Raw genomic sequence first — 11,620 nt, 5'->3', positions numbered from 1 at the left:
GGCGTCAACAAGGCGCCCTGCTGATCACTAGATACTGCAGGTTGTCTTATTTTAATTTTGTGGAATTTTCTCACGAGCCATGATCAAACCAACACGTTCGACCATGAGTGAAGTACAGGTGACAGAATTCGAGAATGATCTGGATGGACCTGCGTTTGCCTTGAATCCAAGATATTGGGATATCGAGGACTTCACTCCCCGCCTTGTCTGCAGAGGGAGCTACTCAACATATATATAGCAAATTCCATATTGCCGAGCATTAGGGGGTAAAATCTAATTAAGCTAAACAGTACTTACTTGTCTTCTTCTTTGAAACAAGCGACCATCGGAAATACTGGGTGTTCATCTACGCTTATTTCATTCTTAATATCGCTGGAAGGCTGTAAGGAACAAATATGCAAAACAAAGTAAGAAATGTAGAGTTAACAGGTAACTAGAGTAAAAGTTCATTAATAGACATGACAGGTGATAAAATAAACTGCATAGATACACAACCAAAATATAAATGTATTCTCCTAAATAAAAAGGAAACAACCAAACAAGTGTCAAATCAAAATTATATGAAGAACACGAACAAGAAAAAATTGAAGTAGGACAATTATCTCTGCAATTCTTTTCTTCTCTTCCTACAACTTCCTGTGATCATGTTCATCCTTTATGCCTTCACAAATGACTGGTCATTTGTCTGTTTCTCGTGTTCCCACAGATGACTCTGAGAAAGGCCGATCTCTTGTCTACCATGTTCGTACAACAAATAGTCAGTTCTTGGACTCGTCATTGACTCTAGACAATCTGAAGGCTTTATTAATATAGACTTAAAATATTTACATTCAGATTTTAAAGGACAATGCTAGACAAGTCAGAGATTATTATCAGATTCTGGCAGCTACTGTAGTTGCTGGTCCAGTCAGGCTGTATGAGAACAAAGAGGTTGTTATTTGATAGGGAGATAGAGTCCTAAGTCTAAAAAGCCAAGAATAAAGGCCAAGAAAATTTCTTTTGCTCACCACAGAACGACTTATAAACTGCAGGCCCCAGGCCGAGCAAGGGTCCGCATGACAGGGTAATGCTCATCAGAGCTGTAGAGCCACAGGTTTAGGTTTGGTCTTAATAGGACTTTGTTCAGAGAGTTCAAAGCTACCTAGTATGTTTCCTAGACATGACCAGAACAGTCTAACATTTTTTAAATTATCATTCAACTGAAGTAGTCTACACTTGAGTTTGTATGCAAGTTAGATTAATGTAATCTCTTGGGTTTTTTGAAAGAGAGAGACCTTACACTTTGCTTCCTCGCAAGTAAAACTTCCACTGTTATACCAAAGGTGAAAGGATTCAATTTAGTTAAATGTCATTGATTATTTCATCAACAGATCAATATTCAAATAAATTCATCAATCTAAACCTTACTAATGAGAGTTGAAGGACCATAACAAATTTCGTATATTCTTAAAACAACAGCCAGCAAAAGAGAAGAAACTCCCATTGCCCTGCGTAGCAAATGCTGAAAAAATTAAAGGATCCAAAGCACATGGGTAACACTTCCTTGGAAAATCCCAAGGCTCAATTCTTCACAGATGAGTGTCTTCAGGATCGGCTGCATCTATGGATACGCCACGAAGCACATGTAGAATTATATTCACTTTAATGGCAAATTTTATACTGGAAAGGCAAACCCATATTTTCACAACAAAGCTTTAAACAACAGTATATATTAACTACATGAGAAGAAAAATGCTTGAAACAGGAAGACTGTCGTTAGTTGTATACCTATCTAACCTCAGAGCCTACCTTCTCACATCACACGCATGCAAAGTGGCATAATAAGCACAGCCTAGGGTTTGCTGGCAATCTAAGTCAGTACTGTCACGACGTTTTTGACACAGGAACAATAGAACTGGATCAACATTGATTGTGCCAGAGATCATACAGCACGACAGTGTGTTCAAGGTCTTCAGGAAGCTTGCAGCGAAACTGCATAGTCTTATAGGGCAGTGGCACGTTGGGTAAAAGCCTTTAACGACGGACGCCAATAAGTGGCAGACGTGTCAGCCAGGTCATCCTAGTATCAGTGAAGGAGAAGAGCATGCTCTTGCCATGTTAAAGGACACTGGTCAAGGTCATGATATGTGAGCTGGCCCGAGACACCGCGTTAGCAAATACGACTGTGCTTCATATTAGAAGGAACACCTGGGCATGAGAAAAGTTTCATCAAAATGGGTTCAGCGTGATTCAACGGAAATGTAGAAATGATTACGATACGATGCTGCTCGTAACCATTTTCAGTACTGTAAGTACGAAGAAGACGCTTTCTTATGCAATATCGTTACGCTGGATGAGATATGGGCTAAATTGTATGAGAGACAGCTAAAATGCTGATCTAAATAATGGCATCATTACGGGAAACCACAAAGATTGACTGTTCGTGAGAACCAAATGCATCTGAAAGTTATTGTTATACTCATGAATGATTGTGATGGTTTTATCATAACGCACTATGTTCCTCCACAACATACCGTCAACGCGTATTACCCATCATTTTCCACGACAACGCACGGCCGAATACAGTGCAAATGCGACTGATTTGTCAAACTTCTCAATACTATCCACAACAAAATATGCTGTTGATAGGGTGTATGGTTACCCCTAACGGCCACACATGCTTCGCAGCGACGTGGTATGCTCTCTATCAGATCGTATAAGAGCTCTTGTGCAAGTCGAATCCATTCCTACGAAAGGGCAATGCGAAGGTCTTGGAGGGTCCTTGGTGGGGGCTGACGGGATGCAATTCGTCTCCCCTATCCATCCCGGACTTGTTCTATAGGATTCAGATCCGCAGACCTCGCTGGCCAGTCCATGCGATGAATGCCTATCCCAGCCAGAAATTCATCCACCAGAACAGCGCGGTGCGGTAGGGAATTATCGTCCATTAAGAAGAAGTCTAGACCAACCGCACTTCTGATGAATCGAACATGTGGTCTCAGTACCTCGTCCCTCTATCTCCGAGCGAAACAGTGTTCCTCGGACCACCCATGAAGACGTGCAGGTCCGTAGTGCCATTCGACATGATGCCGCCCAACAACATGAAGCCACCACCACCATACTGGTCCTGTTCCACCCTGTTCCTGTGGTTGCATCGGCTACCCGGTTCTCTCCAGATTAATGCGCGACGGGAATCGTTCTGCAAACTCAAGCGGGATTCATCTGTAAAGAGCACTTGCCTCCACTAATTCATGGTCCAGTTTCGATGTTGACGACTCTACAGTAAACGGGCCCGTCTCTGTGCTGGTGTGAGCGGGACGCACACCGCTGGACATCGGACACACATCCCTGCTGTTCTGAGCATCCGGTACACAGATTACCGGGAAACGACAACCCCTGAGACAGATAAAAGCTCCGCCGACAATTGTCTTGCAGATGCACTCCGATTTCGTCGGGCGGTTAAAGGCAGATATCGGTCCTGCTGTGGGGAGGTTATCCTTGATCGACCTGGTACTGGGGTACGACTAACATCTTCTGTGTCTCAAAAATATCTCCAAAGCCTGGAAATGACACTTTGTGGCACATTCAAGGATACGGGGACTTCGGACTGTGCCTGGCATGTCTCCAGGCGGCCGAGTATTCTACCCTGCAGAACGGGGTCCAAATGGCGTCGTCTTGGCATTATGTTGTTACATTCACCACGAGGCTACACTCTGAACACTATAACAGGGCAAGCACGACAGAGGGAAAATGGGACGCAGGCACGGGCTGTGTTTACCTTGCGGTTACGCCGCTAGTCAAAGATGGGAAAACTGTTTTCCTATACAGAGCTAACAAGTAAGGTTGGTAGGTGCATATCACAGAGATAAGTTTTTTAAGGTTCAACCCTTTCAATACAAGTTTCGAGTTGTATTAGATATTATTAACAACATTTATTTAATAATGGTACCGGTTTCGACATTGAAATGTCATCATCAGCCACAAAATACATTAAACACAAAATTGAGAAAGGACATGATAATTAAAATGGACGTTATGATACAGAGTTTTTACCAATAAAATTTTAAAATGTTTTGACATGTTATCGACGTACAACAGTCTCTTGAAACGCTTATTTACACTGTGTGCTGAATAAAATAGTAAAAAGCTTACAGCAATCACATGATACACTGTTTTTGTTGATCTGTTTATGTGCTAACACTCTAATCATCACATTTCATACTTACGGTTGCATTTCAATCTCAGGCGATAATTTGTCCGACCTTTAAGACAATAGTTATTCCAATGTTGTTAAAGTGAAAACGCAATTTTAGTTGATAACACATTGTTCATGTAAAGAACTTGTAGAAATATGCGTTAGTATAACTCATTACACTCGTTGCCACGAAAGGCTTGCTGTGCTCGAAAAAATTATACAAAGATGTATTTTAAAAAATATGAAATTAGGAACGGTTGATGGTAATCGGTTGTCCTTCCGTCTTCTCTTCTGATTTAAAACAGGTGAACTAAAATTTCCCAGTTCAATCGGAAGGATTTGAATCAGCCTGAATCGAAATCAAAATAAAGGAACTGTATATATTAAAATATAAGGGGGCCTGGACAAGCTAAAGTGTGTGTAATATACGGTCTATGTAGCTCACCTTGGACAGCGTGTAGAGAAGCTACAGTTTGCGAGAAAGTACGGACTAATACTGACGGTGGAGTGTAGTGAGGTAGGTTATGTCTGGTAGTGAGAGGGAGAGGAGGAGGAGTGGGCTGGGGAGGAGAGGATACAAGGAGGGGTTTAAGCCGGGTGATGCGAGCAGTGTGGTAGGGGTTTGGAACGTGATAGGGTATTGTGTATCGCACTGAATATTGACCGTCTATTCGGTAGATCGACACATGTAAAGAATTTAACTAAAAAATCAAAGAGAATGTTAGTTTTTCTGAGATTTCATTCAGGTCCGAATTGGAGTTAAAACTTATCTAAGTGGATGAAGCATTCCTCTGTGACGTCGAGAACAGGGCCTTTGTTTACATTAATACAAAATTCGAAGTCCTGTTTTATGTTACTGAAGTAATGCTTGATATCTTAAAAGAGTTGCCCGACTGTCGAGTATCTACTGTATTAGGTTTTATGGAATTTACATGTTCCATGTATCTGATTTTGAAGCTTCTCCCTGTCTGTCCGATGTACGAGGACTCATAGTTTTTACACTGGAATGTGCAGACACCTGATTTCTTATAAATGACAGTTTTATTAATTGAGCTGGTATTATATATGCTGTCAATATTTCTATTATCAGTTCTATATGCGATTCTGGTGTTCTGTTTCTTCAAAATACTTGTAATGCACTAAATATCTTCTTTGAAGGTAAAGGTTGAATAATGATCAGGTTTAGTTTTCTCTATAGTTAAAGTTGAATTTAAGCGATATCTGCGTTTATTGATAATGCGCTCTTTATTGCATTATCATACCCGTTTTATTTAGCTATGGAGGGAATTGTATTTAATTATTTACTTAAATTTCCTTTATTTAGCGGTATACTTAATTCCCAGTCTACCATTCCGCTGTACGTAATACATTTGTATGCTTTGGGATGGATAAAAACTTTCTAGAACGTAGTAGCTGTCTGTGTCGGTTTCCTGTGTAAATTTTATTCTATAGAAGAAGAAGTCTGTTTAAGGTGAGATCTAGAAAATGTATGCTTCCATTTGACTCAGATTCCAGATTGAACTTTATCTGCAGATCGATATTGTTTAAATTGTTAAGGCTGGAGCCTGCATCAGTAATTCTTTCGTAAAGGATAACGGGAGTGTCATCTAAAAATCTGGCCCAAGATTTTATGTTCGTAAAGTCAATATTGTTATTAATTGCCGTATGCTCTATATAGTCAATGTATATTTCCGCTAATATCCCTGAGCCCGGCGATCCCATAGCCAAACCGCCCTGCTGATATATGCAATTATTAAAGCGGAAGAAATTATTTTTAACTGCTAGTTTCAAAATGTCCATGAAATCTTAGATCCCGAATTTACTGAGGTTACTATATTTATTTAAATTATTTCGGATAATAGGAAAAGTTTCTTAGTATTAATACTCTGATACATATTTGTTATGTCGGAAGAATGCAACGAGTGGAAAGGTAGTACTAAAAGCTATCTAGTTTTTAAATTAACTCAATGGTATTTTCACAGAATTTTTAGACAGAAAATTGTTTCTTTCTTAGAAATTTCTGGATAAATTGTGTTAATTTATACAATGAGCTTGGCCTATAATTGATGATGGGGTGTATGGGGACGCCGGCCTTATGGATCTTAGGTGAAGCTTTCGCTACTGCCAGTCCGGGGTCCATAGCTGTTAGTTTTGTCTTCTCTTGTTCTCTAAATAAAAATGACGTATTTTTAGGGTTGATTTTCGGAGACGTTGCATCTTTTGAATCGTATCCCATTAGGTCACCGTAAAAGATCTTGAAATATCTCCAGTTTATTCGGTGCAATCTGTTTTCTCCTTTATTACTCTTGTGTTCCCTTTATCTGCACTAATGATAATGAGGTTCTTATCTTTAATACTCTTTTTTGGTTTATTACCTGTTCTTGTTCCGCAGAATGTGTTTGGTTTCTATTGTTACTAGTAGGTAATGTTCTTCCTTTTGATACACGGATTTTGTTCAGTTTTCTCCAAATACCTAATCTGACCTCATAGTGTATTTTCGGGGGTATTTTATTACAGCAACCACAGACTCTATAATCATTTTGGTAGCGGCACTGATTATATTCGTGTTCGGCCAATTGTTTTTCGGACCTCTTTTAACATCTTGTTTTCCTGCTCTGTTAGTACCGTTTTTGACAAATTTATAATGGAAGGGTGAAAATTCTCATCCAAGTTGTTTAACTGGTTATGATATTCTGTTTCTCCTTTTGTACCCCGTTTTTCGTCACATTAGCCTTAAGTGTGTTCCGCTTTTTGTCTAATACGAGCTGTTTTTGGACTAATATTTTAGAGTCGGAAGTAGATGTTAATAAAATGCCCTCGGATATACAAGATGAGGTCAGATTCGTTATTAGGAGAAAACTGAACAAAATCCAGGTATCAAAAAGAAGAACATTACCTACCAGTAACAATCGAAACTAAGAATATTTTGTAGAACGGCAACAGGTTATAAACCTCAAAAAGAAAATTAAAGATAAGAACCTCATTTTCACTAGGGCAGATAAAGTGAACATGACAGTAATAATGTTCAAAATAGATTACACCGAAAAAACCGAAGAATTTTTCAACAAGAGCTCTTTTACGGCGACTAAAAGATTACATGTTATAAACCTCATGATTAATCCGTCCTGAAAGTTGTTATGATTTATAAACCAATCCAACTACTCAATACTTTTTGTCCAGTTACATGTGGTTACAAATACATACTAACATTTATCATTTTCGGGACATGTTTCGCCCTCTTTATAGGACATCTTCGTCCTTAGCACAATCTTTAAAATATTACACATATTATTATAAAGGAAGCTAGAAAATTAGCCCTGTAACCTTATTACTCAAAATCTTGGTACACATAATGTAAAAATGGAATATGTTTGATAAAATCATGGTAAAATATCAATGGAGCACAGTCTATGGTCATTCTGAAATAATTTGGTCCGAGACTTAAACTTCTTCTTACGTAAATTTTGAAGTTCTAATAAAATGGTTCAATTGAATTTGTCTGTTATTTCTCCTAATGCGATAGTACATACATTTTTCACTAACAAAATAAAAGCGATACCACAAACACAGAAAAATATGTCTAGCAAAAGACGTGGTCAAGATCGCTGCTTTTGTCATTAATGTGAAGGTATTAAAACACTCGAAGGGTAGCTGTAAATAATCTGGACACTAAAGCCTCAGTATACGATCGTCAAAAGTGTGGAACGTCATGCAGGCATAATTTTGTAGAGCACTCTTGCCAAGAGCTTTCAATAGTCTACTGGAATAATTGTTCTCTGTAAGGAGAAGGAAAGAAAGTCTTATAAAAGTTGTAAAAAAGGAGAGTTCTTCTATTTGACTACATTAGAGTGAGGACTTACGTGTTTGTTAAAAACAGCATTACCTTTCGTTATATCAGCAAACACTCCTCTGTTGGTTCTGTTTCTCGTATTGTATCACCGCTGCAGAGGCGATAGTGAACGCGGGCGGGAGGAGGTTGAGGAGTGTGGAAGGGAGGAGGGGATGGATGGAGCTATCTGTGTCTAGGCTGACGAAGGGACGGAGTTATCAAGTTTGATGGAAGCGGGCCTACTACTCGGACAGATGGAAGGAGATTTAGAGCGTAAAGAATTATACATATTAGAGATCTTAACTTTATCTGAACCAACCGTATTTAATAACATAGGTGTTAATTCGTGTAATATATTTTTAATGTCCGTGACATCATGAAGATTCTGATCTTTAATTGATCTAAATGGATATATAGGCTTTCTAGTTCGTTTAACATTCTCCCTTTTTCTATATTCCTAATTATTGCTAGATCCTTTTCTGTAGATTCAAATCGGTAACCAGTCTCCCTCATATGCAAGCTCAACGCTGAGTACTTCCTATGCGTTTCCGCGTTAACATGTTCCATATATCTTGCCTTAAAGCTCCTTCCATTCTGTCCAATATATGAATAATTACACTATGAACATTTTAGTCTACATACTCCCGATCCCAAGTAACGATTTTTGTCGTAATTAAGTTTATTGTGGTTAAGGAATATGGACTGGTTTGTTTTAGTGGTTCTAAATGCTATATTAAAATTATGTTTCTTGAATACGTTAGCGATCTGGTGAATAGCTGGGTTGTTATAAGTGAATGTACCATATCCTTTCTTTCTGGTTTTGACTGGCATCAGACTCATGGACATCGTGTTCTTAATTTCATTGATCAGTCGATTCACCATTTCTACTTTGAAGCCATTAAGTCTAGCAAGGTACTTAATATAATTTATTTCTTGTCTTTTGGGGGGACAGAGGAATTCTAAGTGCTCAATATATAAGACTATGGAAAGATGCCTGATTTCCTGAATGAGTGTGTAATGAAGAATTGTTTATAGTTGTAGAAGATTGCATTGGCTTTCTAAAGATCTGGAAATCGAAGGGGTTATCTCTATGCGTAACCCTTATATCTAAAAAATTCAATGAATTATTGATCTCGTCCTCCGTCGTAAATTTTAAATTAGGTTCGATTTTATTTAACTTATCCTAAACTATTTGCTATTGATGACTTCTTTGTTTATAATTAAAAATGTATCATCTAATTATCTTAACCACAAATAATTCCTTTAAATTTGCTTTTATTTCATTGGGCTTGATTGAATCCATGAATATGTGAGTAGGGATGCCCGATATTGGATCACCCATTGCTAAACCATTCTGTTTATAAATTCTATGATTAAAGGAGAAATAAATTGTATAGTACGAATTTTAGTATCACAATGAATTCTTCAACTTCTAATTTACTGCCACTGTGTCTACAAATATTTCAAAAATATATTAACAGTTTTTCTGCCGGAATATTCGGGTACTTATCCACTACATCAAACTAGCACATCACCTGATTTGGACGCAAGTTAAATTTATTGAAAATGTCACAAAAATCAATGGAGTTTCGTAGGGGTTGCTTATTATTAAAATTGTAATGCTTTTTCAAAAAGTTATGGATTTATTTGGTGACCTTATATGTGGGACTATCTCGGCAACTGTTTATCGGGCGTATCAGAAGATCTTTATGAACTTTGGGCAATGCCGTAGCTACAGGGATCTTAGAATACATATTGATAAGTTTTTGTTGTTCTTGTTCGGTAAAAAGAAATGTAGATCTTTTAATTAAAGCCTTTAGGTTGCGTTGTACTTTTGCCAATGGGTCTTTATTCACCAATGTATAGTTTTCATTATCAAAAATCTTCAGTTTTTATACATGTATTCTTATCGATCAAAACAATTGCTCCCTCTCTATCAGCTTTAGTCACTATTATATTGTTGTCTTCTATTTTCGCTTTCATGTCCCGTATTGTTATCTGTTGCTTAGGATCAAAATTAGAATTAATCTCTTTAGCTAATCTGGGCAATTTCTTCTTTAACTTTAATCTTGCGTGATTTTGTACACTGCACGGAATTTCTGAAATGTTCGCTTCCACTTCTACCACAATGTTAATAATATATATTTCCCTGTTCTTATTAGGCAAATTGTGTTTTGGGACCTTTTCAAGCAGATCACCCTCTCTTTCTGTAAACTGTACTTTAGTCAAGTTAACTATCGCGGGAGTAATAACGTCTAATGGACCCATTTCTGTTCATTTATGTTTTGCTTACCATAAGGTATTTGTGTCTCTTTTTGATTATTCACTTCTTATCCAATGTGTCTCATTCCTTATTAAGTGTGTATGTTAGTGTTCCATGTGTTGATGAAGTGACTGACATACTAATGGGGCTACATACTGTGTCACTGCTGAATGAACGTTATATAACTGCAAATTCAACTTGGATTTCTTCTTGTAAAATACGTTCATCTCATTTTAGCCATAAATCATTTATTTTAGTTTGGGTGCTATTATGGCTTGGGCTGTTTATGTTCTTTCTTTGCGGTGGTTTTAGAAATCTAGGTACCAGTTTAAGTCCCAGACATTGCTTTAGAAAAGCTATATCTTTTACTAATTTACAGATCTTAATATTAAGATCGAGATACTTACTTAAACTAAATCTTGCCTGGTTGGCTATCATATTACATGTTATAAACTTTATTATTCATCCGTATTGAAAGTTGTTATGATTTAAAAACCAATGAAGGTATTTATTAATCCACTTATTCTATAACTTTTGTTCTCTTAAATGTGGTTACAAATTCATGCTAACACTTAAATTTTTCGGGACATGTTTCACCCTATTTATAGGGCATTTTCAGCATTAATACAACCTTAAAAATTTTACACATAACATTTAAGAAGAAGCTAAAAAATTAGCCTTGCAACCTTATTACCCAAAATCTTGGTACACATAATATAAAAATGGAATACATTTGATAAAATCATGGTAAAATATCAATAGAGCACTCTCTATGGTCATTCTAACATCATTTGGTCCTAAACTATAATTCTTCTTATATAAATTTTGAAGTTCTAATAAAATGGTTCAATTGAATTTGTCTGTTATTTCTCTTAATGTGATAGTACAAACATTTTTTCACTAACAAAATAAAAGCGATATCACAAACACAGAAAAATATGTCTAGCAGAAGACGTGGTCAAGGTCGCTGCTTTTGTCATTAATGTGAAGGTAGTAAAACACTCAAAGGGTGGTTGTAAATAATGTGGAAACTGAAGCCTCAGTATACGATCGTGAGAAAACTGGAACATCATGCAGGCACAATTTTGTAAGACACTCTTGCCAAGAGCTTTCAATAGTCTATTGGAATAATTGTTCTCTGTAAGGAGAAGGAAAGATCGTCTTTAAAATGTTACAAACAAAAAGAGTTCTTCTATTTGACTACATTAGAGTGAGGACTTACGTGTTTGTTAAAAACATTTATCCACTACCTTCCGTTATATCAGTAAACTCTCTTCTGTTGGTTCTGTTTCTCGTATTGTATCCCCGCTGCACAGGCGAAAGTGAACGCGGAAGGAAAGGGCTGAGGAGTAAG

At 37.3% G+C, this 11,620-nt stretch overlaps 1 long non-coding RNA gene across 1 annotated transcript in view; it reads right to left on the bottom strand.

Annotated features, from left to right (window-relative positions):
* Positions 1 to 296: 296 nt before the first annotated feature.
* Positions 297 to 11,620, bottom strand: part of LOC137502373 (uncharacterized) — a 53,469-nt gene continuing 42,145 nt past the window's right edge. Inside the window, exon 4 of the long non-coding RNA XR_011018752.1 lies at positions 297 to 380. This is a non-coding gene — a long non-coding RNA (uncharacterized lncRNA). The remainder of the gene's footprint in view (positions 381 to 11,620) is intronic.

This window comes from Anabrus simplex, chromosome 10, assembly GCF_040414725.1.
Source record: "Anabrus simplex isolate iqAnaSimp1 chromosome 10, ASM4041472v1, whole genome shotgun sequence".
Classification (NCBI taxonomy): domain Eukaryota; kingdom Metazoa; phylum Arthropoda; class Insecta; order Orthoptera; family Tettigoniidae; genus Anabrus; species Anabrus simplex.
This window is presented reverse-complemented; position numbering and strand designations above follow the sequence as displayed.